A 10,820-nucleotide genomic window follows, 5' to 3' on the forward strand; every position below is an offset into this window, starting at 1 on the left:
CTAAACGCTAATCCTAAACAGCCATGTTTTCCCAACTGTTCCAAACCATACCATTCCTTGGGTCACATTGGGCTTTAATTACAATTCAACAACCAACATCAAATTCACCCTCAAAGCATTGTGAACCAGGCAAAATGGGACTCTTTCTTTCAACGAATTGACCATGAAACATTCCTCAAAACCATGTGATACTGGTCCGTAGTGAAACGCACAGTTCCCCTCTTGCACTGCAAAGTTTAGTGAGGACGATTCAAATGTACTGTTGATTAGACTTAGGTTGCATTGGGAGTCAGTCAGAGGGCTAATGTGTTTTTCCAGCACTTTCAAATGCAATTTTTCTTTTCTAGACACAGCAGCTAAGCAACAGCAAGATCAAAATGCATAATATTCAACTAAACCATCACGCCGAATAACTTGAAGAGGGAGAGGGGCAGAGTACTTGGTTTGTACTGTGGGAGAATGCTTGGTGAAAACGTTGCTGTGCCGTCGGCAGATTATTATTGTCATCACATAATCAACCCCGACGTCTGCGACCTTGCGTCGAGCCTTCTCAGAACCTCGCTGTCGCTTAATGCTTAGCAAATAGATGAATGTGCCGTTGGAACGCAGATCAATACTTTTATAGCCCATTGAGAAGAATGGAACCAGAGTTAAAAGCTTTGTATGTGATTGAACTCAACCCTTAAGGGCTTGCTGTGCTGTCGTCTTTCGCGTCCCTGCATTCCTCACCACAATCAAGACGGTAGAAGTCTAGTGTCTCTTTTTGTCGAACAAAGCATCAAGCCAGACGTCAGCCAGTACGTCTGATAAAACACCTTCTCCTCACTTTAGTCCCACAACATCCCACATCTTCAAGGGTCGATGAGGAAAGGTGGCTCCAGTCAACGTCACGTCACAATGAATGGTTGCACACACACACACACACACACACACAGTCTTTGTTGATGTCTCTCACAGCATCTCACACACCACACAAAAACACCACGCCTCCCACGCTGAAAAAGCGAGCTAACATACAGCAGATGCCCCCTGCTCTGGGAAAATGCAGAGAGGGAGGACTGGGGAGGAAGTCATGTTTTTTACTTTCTACCATGCCCGTTTTCTTTATTTTTCTGCAGCCTCGCCAGTCCTGTTGCGGACTGTGATGCAGGGTCCCAAGGGCCAAGCGGTGAAATGGTAATATGGACCATCTGACACCTGTCAAAACAGCCCTGTTAGTCAAGCATCGAGAACTGTCAGCTTGCAGAGTAAAGTGCTAGGCAGCCTCTCAATTTCCTTACTCTCTCTTTCTTCTCCTTCTTCCGGAAGGTACTGCCCCTTTTCTTCCTATGTCTTTTTCTGGCTTCACTCTCAATCCTCCCACTAACATTTTAAATGAACACTTCACACATACACACACACACACACATACACACACACACACATGTACACATGTCAGGGCATACTCACAAAACAAAATTATATTATTCACCACTGCTGATGAACTGGAGATGCCGAAGAAAACGGTTCACGGTCTACGCCAATACAGATCTATTCAATTACTGCAGACCTATTTGTTTATAATAGTTTGCAATCTCTTTCCCAGTTCAGAACGAGAACCAAGCCGTCTTGTTTTGTGTGGTCTTTCTTCCCTGCCCTGGGTTCTTTTTACTATCAAATAGAAAACAAAGAAACCCTATTATGAGGCAGAGAACGAGCCTAACATATTGTGCAACTGTAAAGGAATAAAGAGACTGCTGTCAGCAAGCATAACAATGTTGCATAATCACTGGGAACTTCCAACTGTTTCAAAGTGGAGTTTGGATACGCAGTCCTGAAACAAATTACTTCTTGACAACCCAAATTTGACAGCCCGAAGGAAGATTAATCATGCTCATGAAAAGCTATTGTTCTATATCACCTTTTCAGGTTGTCTAAGTCCTGAACCGATGCAAAATCATCTCATCCACCACTACAGAAGAAGAAGACAAGCTTTTAGATCATACTGCATACAGTAGGTTTAGTAAGTACTACGCCATATGAAGACTGCATCACGACTAACACGAGCCATTTAGTGAACTGAGAAATGAAAGCATTTCATTCCCGCCCCCCCTTCTCTCCTCTCTGATCAGCTGGGTTCGTTGAGGAGAGGAACGTGGCAAACGGGTGTTGGTGCTCCAGCCCTCTTCCAGATTTCCAGCAAGAGAGGTTCGCCGTCCCCAGATAGAAACGGCTGGCCGGTCCACTTGCGAGAGGAAATGGTTGGAGAGGAAAAACGAAGGATGAATCAGAGAGAGCTCTTCTCCTTTTCATGTCTTATTAAAAACATGCCGCCTGTAATCTCCCGCATCCTGCTTATTAAGAAGCCTCAGCTTTGGCCTGGAAAACTTGCCGCCACCAGTGAGAGCAGAGAACCGGGCTCCAATTGTTTCCAGTGTTACAGACATGAGAGACAAAATGAGTATCAGACGGTTGCTCTTCGGAGAAAGTCACCCGACGTACTTGCGTTTTTCTTTTTTTCTCAACTCAGATTGTTCCCACTCCTCTTCCATGTGGCCATCGTCACAAAGATAGCACAGATACCGTAACTTTCCATGTGGGAAACCACCCAACTTTACCGAATTTGAATTTGCTGTCGCCAATGCAATCTTTAAATCCACACTGAATTCATAAATGGTATACCAGGTGGATTTGTGCTTCCCTGTGGCTCAGCTATCCCATTGTGTTATAATGGGTGTCTTTGGACACCCATTATTGTATTGTACAGTAGTGTAACAGCACATCTGTGTATCTATGCATCTATGCGTATATCTATCCCTCTATCCATCCAACCATCCATCTACCCACCCCCCCCCCCTCTCTGTATATATACCTACGTCTTCTTCTCCCTCTTTCTGTAACAAAGTGATCCAAATACTGCCAAATGTAGCCTGCCTCATTCATTAGAGCAAAAGAGCAGAAGGGAGTCTGGGAGCAAACTGCCAACTATGCAAAAGAAATTGGGAAGGGGGGAGGGAAAGGCCCGGAAGAAAAAATGATCATTGAATAGCCTTGAGCTGGACATACCTGTGGTTCCTACTTCCCTCACTCCTCACCTCCTTCCCCGTGCTGCTAATGCCACTCTTCAGCTACGCAGGAGGACAAAATGTGCTCCTGCAGCCCAGTTATGTTTGAGCACCTGCCTTTCCATATCTGGATAATGGGCCATGGCACTGTGATAAGATAAGCTGAGAGGCAAGGGGTGGTTAGGAAGTAGTGTGGGACGAGAGTGGAGCACACCAGCGCGTCGACGCTTTGTTAAATCACCAACCACTGAGGGTGGGCTATTACTGGAGGGAGAGAGCGAGAGAGAGAGAGAGAGAGAGAGAGAGAGAGAGAGAGAGAGAGAGAGAGAGAGAGAGCGGCGGGGGGAGAGTGTGAGAATTCAACTCCTACACAAGTGTTGGGGAAATAATAAACGTAACCCCAATCAAAGTTAATGGCGCGGTATTAAACTGCGTTTAGTGAGGAGAGTGAGTCGACAGCTGTGGCGTCTCGTGTTTGGAGGCGGGCGGCAAACAAGACGTCGTGCTTCCGGACGTTTTCTGCGGTGACAGAGAGAGAAGGGCACTTTTGACGGGTCAAGAGTATCAGCCCTATGCTAGCACAGAAGGTGAAAACTCTTCCATAAACACGTCAAGTTTGAGAGAATAACTAACTTTAACTTAACCACTGACCGAGGTTTGAAACCTAGACACCAGTATGTGGGATAGCGACATTTGAATTGGCGTGTTGCCATTGAATCACACGGGGCTCATTTGGAAAAGAATATTCCAACAGAAATAGACAAATGACTGTTTAACCACTGTTACCGAAAACAGCCTGGCAGTGTACCACGTCAGTGAAGCCAGAGCAGAATGTATTGTTTACCCTGTCGTGTCTTTGAAACCAAGTCAAATAAAATCCCTCTCCATCTGATGGCGCCACCCAGATCGGAGTAAGCCAGGCACAGTTGTGCGTTTCCAAACTCTGTTTCCCTAATCACAGCTGAATGTCATCTCCCGGCTCCCAGGGTCTCTCCTATCTGCTGGATATTCCTGGACTGGTAAAGGGCCAGGGGGAAGGGCCCGAGGATAAGGGAGGAGCAGGACAGTTGATTTTGGCTCCAGTCCGCATGTAGCTGAGGGGAACTGGGCCTGCCTCACCTGGGTTGAGACACTGGAGAAGCAGTCCCCCAGCCAGCGAAGCGCCGACGCTCGTTCCAAAATAAACAGGTGCTGCTGGAGATTTCTCCCGACGTCAGACTATCCCTCGACATCGGCCAGACGCGAACATTCATTAAGGTGATTCGGACGGTCGTAAACAGTTATTAGTGGGCTTTTCTCTGGCTCACACTGGCCCAAAAGGCTTACTGAGTCTGTAGGATGAAGTGGCAAGTGGACAACTTTCCACATCTTAATTCATCACGGGGCTCTCCACGATGGCCCCTTTGGAATTATTCCAAAATAGCATGGGATAAAAATAACAATCGGGACGAAAAGAAACTCTCCTATTGACCGATGCTCTTAACTCATTTGCCAGTGCTCAAGACTCGACCAATGACGTGCTATTACTGGGTCACACAAATACATGATCCAGCTTAAGAACAATACATGGGTCATGCATTCCAATGGAGGTGGGTTTCAAAGTCAATTTGCCATTTTATACACAGCGTATTCCTCTACAATATGCCAAATAGTTTCCAGACTTTGAATACCTCTTGACCATACCCCCATTACCTGTCAGTTTCTATTTAGGTTCTGGATCAGAAGCCATATTATTTTCCACTATAATGGCATGATCGCTCAACAGGGACTGTCTGCAGCCTGTAACATGTTTTTTTGCTCTCGCGTAGTGTCCTTGTCTCAACAGACAGCATGGTTACAAGCTTCATTGAACAAAATGTCTGCAAAATGAGTGGAGAAATCATCCGAATAGCTTTGTTTCTATATGTATAAATGAAGACGCTGGGAAACCACTTTCTGTGGGGATGCACTGGCACTGAACTCTAACTCTCACGGGCTTATTAAAGCAGAGCATGCTGGGATTGCTGCTGTGCCCCGCTCACTGCTTCTGTTTAACCAGAGTGGCTCGACGCATCCTCGGCCACTTTGGCATTTGACCTCCATCGTGACATCGCAAATCTGAGATTTGTTTTCACTTGCTTTTTTTTCTTCTTTCTTTTTACCATAAATGCAGCCACCGGCCAGCATATTTTCAACTCATTGTCAGTGGAGAAACGACTTCTCTGATGCTCATGCATGCAAGCTTTTAATCAGAATTGTGCTCTTACTGTAATTAAATATGTTGCATTCAACGCACAACAGCTGAAAAATAAAAAGTAATTCTAATCCAGCTACTGAAAGCATTCATTTAGGCATTGACAGTTGTAATTACAGTTTTTGCATACAGAAGCGCAGCACAGTACTTTGATAATGTCAAACCAAAAGGTATTTAACATCTACTGGAGAGAAAAACTGTCACAGCTCAATCTGTCAAAGCTCTGGTAAGATCAAATGTCCTTCAAATCTCGCCAGACAAATGCTCCCTCTCTTTCAAAGCTGAAAATCCCTGGGTTCCTCGCAAATGATAAGCCTGCCTTGTGAAAAGAAAGAAGAAGCTCGTAACATTATTCAGAATGTCACAGGGCCAATGCCTTTAAGGAGACGAGCATAATGAACAGTGACTTCTTTCCAGTCAGGCAAAGTTCAGAGAGACTGAATCTGCAAACGTACTGTAGCTTGGTGTGTCATTAGGGGCCTCCATCATCTGTACACCGATCTGATTTGTTGAACTCTCGATTGTCTAAATGTGGTGAACTGTGCGCTGTTGAGTCACGGTTGTAGCTTCAAGAAATGTGTAAACAAGATGAACAGCATAACTAAATGCAAACATTTCTCTCATTTCACGCAGATTTGCTGTCGGTGTGCAAACAGATGTGGGGCGACAATGCCTCCATTGTTTACCCAGTGAAATGAATGACTGCAAAAACCAAGACCACTTTGCGTTCCACCACTATCTGTCCAGTTCCCTAAGGCATGTATGACTGTCTGTATGGTATCTGTAGAGAGTGTACTCCAGAGGGAATTTTTCAGCATGTGTTTCTCAGACGGGGTCTTGAGTTTCGAAGAGAGTTCAAAGTTTGGCTCCTCAGTTGCAGAAATAATGCCCCATCGTTAAGAGGACACATTTGGTCTCCAGATCCCTTCTACGCTTGAACTACCCAACCCACAACTGCTAATTAAGGGCCTGTGAACCTTGCCCCACGGCCAGAATGAGTGTGCCTCGGCTGGGAGATGCTTCTACTGGGCCCCCAGGCTCTGCTGCCTGAGTAGGCCTCAGGGGGGCACTGACTCACTGAGAGGGCCAGCGAAGCAGACAGACCACAGCTCATAGGGGGCTCCTGTTTTCACCAATCGGAGCCTTACCTTCCTATAGCCGGTAGCATCAGGGTCTACTGGTCCCACAAATGAAGGGGCAATTAAGCTGTTGAAACACAAGAGAGATCAGAGGCACGTTTACTGGAGTGGAACCCATTCAGGAGAGGATAGCAACTTTGAGCGGGTGGAGGCACAGACAGATGACCACCTCGAGCGCACGGGAGAGATATTTACTGTTTGTGAAGGAAAACAAAGCGAGCGAGTTTCCCCTTAAAATGAGGCGTAATAAAAACCGCGGGAGTCGACTGCGTTTTTGGGGCGTCGCTGCAAGATATGCGCATAGATAATGCCGTCTTAATGACGGGAGGCGCGTTCCAATTCTGCAGGGAATCCTTTGCTCAAGCCGGGCTGTCAAAAAAAAGAAGTTTTGCGCGGGGAAAGTTGGATGGAATCAATCCAGCTGAGACTCTCGGTAGCTCCAAGACATTGTTGATATTGTTTGTATCGCTGCTCATTTCCACCGGCCTGTCAAGAGAACTAACTAAAAAACAACAACAAAGAAATAGGCGGGGGGGGGGGGGGGGCATGTTTCATCTTCGTTCACTGCTGTCGGCCCGATTCCCCCTCGACAGTAATTCAATGCAAATCTTCCAGAGCAGTCAAACTGTTTCACGAATGAAAAAGGGGGCTTTATGGATTAAAATGCAATTTGCCACAGCTAATGAATACCGTCTCGACATAAACATGGGAGCGCTTAATGAATGGCTGTTGTGGGAGGGTTAAACGCTGGAAGCTCAGAACCGCGCAGTGCTCTTTGTGGAGAGGGGCCGTCTGACGTTTACAGATGGGGGCCTATTTGCGGGGGGTTTGGGGTGGGGAGCTGAGCTATGCCGGCTAATTTAATTTCGATACGTGTGTAACGATATCTGCCTGTGCACATGTGGTCTTGTTTACTCCGGGTGTTAAAAAAAGCGTGTTTGCATACGCAACTCGGCGTGTGCGTGTGTATTCGTGCGTGCACATGTCTCAGCGAGCCCCTCGTATGAGTGTGTGTGTGGTCCATGACCAGATAATGTTTCATTGGGGAGTGCTATTCCTAGTTCTGTACTCACCTACCCACAAACTCCTCGACCTGGGCCCCCACTCCCCCACCCCCTCAGCCTCAACCTCCAAGTCACTGAAGAGTCCCAATAAAACAAATGAGTTCATTAGCAGTCGATTAAGAAAAGGTGTTACGCGCCTGTTCGGGGACCTGCGTGTGTTCTGCCTCTCAGCCATCAAGAGCAAAGCTATTTTCCTCTGTGTAGGAAAAGCAACAGTGCGTTGGACAGACGTAACTGTCTAGTTAGGGTCCTTCCCAGACTCATTTTTCAGCATTTTCTTGGCACGCCGTGTCCCTTCGAAACAAATTCCGAAAGGTTCTGAAGGCGCTTCCAGTGACACCAAGATAGCATATGTTGATATATGTGTGTAAGGCTCAGCAGATTCACCCAGGGAGAAAGCCTATCCCCCAAGTGTGTGTGTGTGTGTGTGTGTGTGTCTGTGTGTGTGTGTGGATTAGAGAGACACTGTTTGTCTGTCTGTGTGCGTGCCCGAGTGCATGTTTGTGGATCCAGTTTGGGAGCTCTTGCTGTCTATGTGTGTGTGTGTGTGTGTGTGTGTGTCTGCGAGCGAGCGTGAGTCTGCGCGAGCCGGAGGAGGAGGGTGGGTTGGTGGAATGGGAAGACTTGTGGCGTGTCTCGACTGCTTGGCGCGGGCTAACGGGGTTTGTTGCTGTGGGGTTGGAATGCATTTTCTCAGCGTTTGGAATGATTTGTTTCATGGAAAATGTGATGAGGCAAAAGCATCGCACATCCTTCACCCAGAGCACCCTCTCCCCTCCACTACTTAATTCGAAACAAATATGAAATAGTCCCAAAGCCATTTTGTTCAGTCAGCCCTCCAAATAGAACACATTTTAAAATTCACCGAAGTGTAGATATTAGGCATGTCTGGTGCTTAGGGACACTGAGTATAGCCTTTCATAGTTAAGGAGGAGGAAATTGATTTCTAGGGACGGGTCAATCTCCCTATTCTCTGGGGATACTTTATTGATTGGAATTTGACCGCAGTTCTGAGCGGTTAACATAAATTAACACCCGTCGACGTGTGAAACCAATCTGTGGCCGGGCAGGGCTTGGCACGTCCTAAGTAACGACAAGTCCTACAGCTTCCATCTTGAGTTGTAACACGAGATGCCTACGTATAAAATATTCAAGCCCACGGGGGAGAAGTTGTCTGAGTTGGGGGTTCTTCAAAGTGAGGAGGAATATTCGTCTTGGACGGAATGTCTCGCTCCGGTCGAACCTGGACGCGATCCCAAGCGGGGGAGATAATTTTTTTTCTTGATTTAAGACGATTACCTCGAAGCCGAAATACAATCCCCTGCCGCATTCGGCTTCATTAAAACCCGAACCGGAGAATCCGATAAGACGTACGGTCGTATTAATTGCAGTATAAACAGATCATGGATCAGAAGTGTTAACGTTTACCCCCGTCCGTCCGTCCCTCCCTGTCCCCAAGGTGTCACATTGCGAGCTCTTTGAACTGAATCCCAATACGACCGGTGACCGTTTGGGAATGGACACCTCGGGGATGGGGGGATGGGGGGGGGTCCATCTGCAGGGGCTATGTGTGTGTGTGTGTGTGTGGGGGGGGGGGTGTGTAAACATTTTTTGCGCTTCATGAGTCAGAGCCTGCCCGGCTTAAAATAAAATCGTTAATAGAGACCTCGAGCTTGGGTTGTCAGATAGCCAGTCCGTGGCCAAGACTCTGGGGGGTCCAGCGTGGGCCTCGTGCCTGCCGGGGGGACACGCGGTGGGCGAGGCGGCGGACGAGGACGGTCGAGGCGGGTCGGCGAGGAGCCGTCGTGGAGGCCCGAGGAGCCGTGCCACGCCGCACAGTGACAGGCACCCGGGATCCATTTGTCTTGGGTGACAGGCCGATGGCGTCAAGTGCCAGGGGGTGTGACATTCCTGGGCGGGTACGGCCACCGGTGCTGGCTGGAGTGTGCACTACACACACACACACAGACACACACCAACAAACACACACAAACACACACACCAGAGCCGAGTCTGGCTCGTCGCACATCTGGAGGGTGGGGACCCGATACTTTTTCACGGTCTGGGGGGGGGCGGTGGGGGGGGGGGGGTGGCCGGTGGGGGGGGCGGTTGCGAAGGTGGGGGGTGCAGAGGAGGGTGGGATAGGGGGGTTGGGTATGAAAAGGGAGGGGGGTTGGGGGGTTGGGGGGGACCCTTTCACTTAAGCTGATCCCTTCACGGAGCCGTTTGGCACTTGCACATGCGGGGTCGAGATCGTAAAACATCAGAATGTACAGTTGGCGAGTTGCAGGGGGTCTGAGGGCCTGTGTTGGGGGGAAAGGGTAAAGTCCAAGCCTATTTGTATCCCATATCTGTGTGTGTGATGTGTGTGTGTGTGTGGCCAAGCTTACAGTGTCACCGGGGACGGTGTCGAATAGCCGAGCCGTGTTCGTTGACATCATGCACCGTGAACACGACCCTGTGATGTCAACACGGTTTTTCTGTGGGGGAAAAAAACACCTTCAGTTTTTCATTGGCACAAACTGTTTGCATTTGTGTGTGCGCCCCTGTGGGGGTGTGGGGGTTGATGGGGTTGAAGGTTGGAGGGCAGCTGAGGCCTGCACTCGCCCCCTCCCCCCCCCCCCCCCCTCACCGCCATCTCTGGCCACCATCAACCAACCATATCTCCCTCATTCATCCTTGTCAGGGTATGGGCGATGGGGGATTTGGTAACGCAAATTCCACATGTGGCGCATAAGACACGGCGTCGGGCATTTTCCGTCTCACCCCATTTTTGCAGGACAGAGAGATTCCAAAGATTTACACAGACGATGACAACGGATGCATGTACGTCGAGTTTCGTGACATGTAGGGACAAACTTCACTGTTCAGGCTGGACTTTTTGACGTTCCAGCTGGCATTTCATTACATTTGTCCTTTTCATCACATGAAACCTCAACAATTCGCAATCGTTCTCAGCGTAGGCAGCGTTTATCTGGAGCCAAAGCTCAGAAAATGGTATCACTATTTGGTAGACTTTCTCTTCACCGTTCTTCTCTCTCTCTCTCTCTCTCTCTCTCTCTCTCTCTCTCTCTCTCTCTCTCGGTCTCTCTCTCTCTTTCTCTCCCTCTCGGTCTCTCTCTGTCTCTCTCTCTTACTCCCACTCCCTCTCTCTCTCTCTCCCTGTCCACAGCAGAAGGCCTTGAGACTGCCAGGACGAGACAGGTCTTTAATAGATTTGTCTCTGGGAGCACAATGAGGGAGGATCGTTGTTAACATTATAACGTATCGATCCGTTCGACTCCATCTCCCAGCGGCCACCAGGCCGAGGCCATTACTCACGGCTGAGGGTCCCTCGGGT

The 10,820-nt window shown here is 48.4% G+C and overlaps 1 long non-coding RNA gene across 1 annotated transcript; it reads right to left on the bottom strand.

Moving 5' to 3' along the window:
• Positions 1–5,337: 5,337 nt before the first annotated feature.
• On the bottom strand, positions 5,338–6,456 carry LOC146254726 (uncharacterized). Its single transcript, XR_014731433.1, has 3 exons — positions 6,426–6,456; positions 5,733–5,843; positions 5,338–5,596 (listed from the first exon to the last, which is right to left on the bottom strand). It is a non-coding gene; the product is annotated as an uncharacterized LOC146254726 (long non-coding RNA).
• Positions 6,457–10,820: the final 4,364 nt, after the last annotated feature.

The sequence above is a fragment of the Hypomesus nipponensis genome, chromosome 16 (assembly GCF_054491055.1).
Source record: "Hypomesus nipponensis isolate SF chromosome 16, ASM5449105v1, whole genome shotgun sequence".
Classification (NCBI taxonomy): Eukaryota; Metazoa; Chordata; class Actinopteri; order Osmeriformes; family Osmeridae; genus Hypomesus; species Hypomesus nipponensis.